Source organism: Gossypium arboreum, chromosome 11 (assembly GCF_025698485.1).
Source record: "Gossypium arboreum isolate Shixiya-1 chromosome 11, ASM2569848v2, whole genome shotgun sequence".
Taxonomy (NCBI): domain Eukaryota; kingdom Viridiplantae; phylum Streptophyta; class Magnoliopsida; order Malvales; family Malvaceae; genus Gossypium; species Gossypium arboreum.
In genome coordinates, this window is record NC_069080.1 from 73,798,780 (window position 1) to 73,802,376 (window position 3,597).

The window sequence follows — 3,597 nt, forward strand, 5'->3', positions numbered from 1 at the left end:
ATGTATATCAAGCACCATGCTTTCATAATTTATCATCAAACATCATAAAACACTTGAATTCATGAATGGAAAATTTCAAAAATTAAGACATGGGCTAGCTAGAACGCAAAGCAACGATCACAAAAACGTAGAAATCATCAAAAATTGAGCTAAAACCGTACCTTAATTAAGCTTGTAAGTGCCAAACATCAAAACCCTATTTTAAGCTTTCTTCTTTGCTTTATTCAGCCATAATAGATGATAAAATGGCCATCATTTTATTTTGTTTTAATGTAATTACTATTATTTCCCTAATTACTATTTTAACCTTATATTATAACACAAAAATTCATTTAATGGATCACTATTTTTGTCCATCCCATTAACCAAAGGTCAAATAAGCATATAAGGACTTACACATTTAAATTCATAGTAATTAAAGCACTTTAACAAATAGAATGTAACTTTTGCATTTTACGCGATTGAGTCTTTTTTCTCAAATTGAGCTATTAAACAATAAAATTAGCTCACGAAATTTTTACACATATATATTCACATACCATAAACACACAAAATAATATTAAAATAATTTTCTAACCTCATATTTGTGGTTCCGAAATAACTATTTTGATTTAGCTAAAACAAGGCTATTACAGCAAACGAAAATAAACCACATCACTAAAAAAAAAGCATTAGTACATACATGCATATAAGTAGACTTACAACCAAGTTAACCAAAAAGACCAGTTTACATCACCAATTTCCACAATAAGCCTTTGACAATTTCAAGCCAATACATTTGGCTAAAATCATAACGACACATATAACAAAATAACCATGTCCCTATACATGCCATGTACTCAAAATGTTAAATTTCATTAATACTCAAAATGATAGTTTTGATAGTGTGAGGCGAATCTCCAACGATCCCCAATCTGAGCTAGCTTGACGGCACTATCAAACATGGAAAATAAATGGAGTAAGCTATATAGCTTAGTAAGCTCGTATGTAAGAAATAAGCAACTTTACCATACATTTAACATTCAAATAATTTAATATAACACAATGTAATTTACCATAATACCATAATCACGATTCATTCCATCACAAACTTACCTCGGATTCATCATTTCACGAATTTAATAGTCGTAAGTTTTAAGCTCATACCTGAACCATCTCGTAATAGTTTCATATTCAATTTCATCTTTGGCATACCCAATAAACCACTCGGAATAATAAATTCGGATACTCGGGAAACCTTGCACACGTGGTGTAACATGTGTAGCCATTGCTACCTCTATCTCATATCACATTTATGCAAGCTCTCAAGCCAACACCGAGCTTCCTCACACAAGCTGTCAATCTAGACATAGCTACACGGTGCTGCTTATAATAGCCCAAAAATGGGTCTAGTTGGAACAGAGGTTTCGGGAACACAAAATATGAGATATAAATAATTATTTTATGATTATTTTGAGGTCTATGATATGATTGCATGATTGTGTAAAAATTTCGTGAAGAAATTCTATGCATAAAGTGCTTAATTCAAAGTCAGGGACTAAATTGAATAAGTTGCAAAACTTGCATTCTAGAAGTTTCTAGTATGAAATTGATTTGAAATATTAATTAGGAGGTCTTAAATAGAAATTTGACCAATTTCTAAGTTATGGACAAAATTGGACATGGATGGAATTTTGGAAAGTTTAATAGTAAGGGTATTTTGGTCATTTAGGGTAAAATGAATTAAAATACAAAATTAAAAGCCAATTTTGCTCATCTTCTTCACCATGGACGTGTATACCAAGGAGACTCCATGTCTAGGGTTTTCAAGCTTCCCAAGCTCAATTGTAAGTCCGTTCTAACCCCGTTTTCAAGTTCTTTACGTTTTGGAGTCCCGGTAACTTGATTTAGCTTATGCTAGGAATAATTCAACCTAGGGTTCATATTTGGAAAAATACCCATAGGAAAAATTTGTGTATTCTAGTGTTTTATGATGCAATATGAGGTTTTAAATTATGTTAGACAACTTGTGCTACTCGGTTTTAAGTGAAAACGAGCAAAAGGGCTTAATTGGTAAAAATACCTAATAATCATAAGTATATGTTAGAGTGAGAATTTGATGTTGCCATAGAAGGGAAAAGTGATCATCATGTCATAAAACATAAGAATAAGGGATGAAGTTTAATTCCCGAGCCTAGGGGCAAAAGTGTAAATATGCAAAAGTTTAGGGCAAAATTGTAATTTTTCCAAAGTTTGAGTTAAGGACTGTTTTGAATAGTACATTAATTAAATAAGTAAAATATGATGTTTTAGATCCCGAAAATGAGATTTGAACCTAGAATGAGAGAAAATCGAAAATTAGGAATGTTGGTAAAATGGCCGTTTTAATATCAAGGTAAGTTCATATGTATAATAAGCATTAATTTATGCATGTTTCAATGTAAAATTGATATATTTACTATGATCTCCGAGGTGTTGAAAGTATGTAAGTTGGTATGATAATAATACAACAATAATCTTGTAATTTATATTTGAAAGTTAAATTTAGTGAATTAATTGAATTATGTTAAATTAAATGATTATGGTGCCAAGTTTATGAATTGATTTAAAAATATGTCTATGGTACATGAAGTGCATTGAATTATCATACATAAATGTGATTTCTATGATTATGGATATTATAGGAAATTGTAAGTTCATATGATTTTTAATAAGACAATGTGTAATTTAATGTTATTGCATTGATATTAAATGAGATGTAAGTTTATATGTAAGTAATACATCACTATTACTTGTATTATGATATTTTACAAAAATATTGGCAATATGTTTGTGGATAATTACTTGATTGGTGAAATTGTTGGAAAAGAGAGAAATCCGGTTGAACCTTCGAAAGATTGGATGATACAGATGGTATGTAGCTAGGTCACATGTATAGTCTTGAGTGCACATCATGTGTACAAGAGAGCTACAAGACATTATGATGTAGCTAGGTCGCATGGGTGATACTATGTGTACACCATGTAGACAAGAGAGCTATGGGATATATGTAGCTTGGTCGCATGCGTGGTTCCAAGTGAAGGACACATGTAGAGAAGAGAGCTATGAGATAAACTGGCTAGGTCACATGGGTGGTACTAAGTGTTCACCATGTGTACAAGAGAGCCGAACTATATGATGGGTGGAGCTATGTACTGAAACCACCAAGTATCGAGGATTGATCCGAAGTGTTCAACGGGAGACTCTCTATGTATTGCTTTGTAAGTTTTGTGATGAATAAGTGCAGGAACTTGGTTATGTGAATGATGTGTTCATTAAGTGACCAGGATGTCGTAAGGTTATAAACAAGTAAGTTATACATGAGGATGATTTTATGGTGACCTTGTGATCATGGGCCTATACTTGTGATGTATGAAATGTGGTGAAAATGATTTGTGATATGTATGTTAAAATGAGGTTAATACAAAGAAAGTGTGAAAGAGTGAATTAGCAATAAAACTGCTTTTGGACAAGAGCGATGGCGTGATTTTGAAAATTCACCAAAAATAGTATAAATTGAATCAAAGACTGAATGAGATATCAAATTAAAGCTTAATGATTCTTTTTTCATATAAAAGA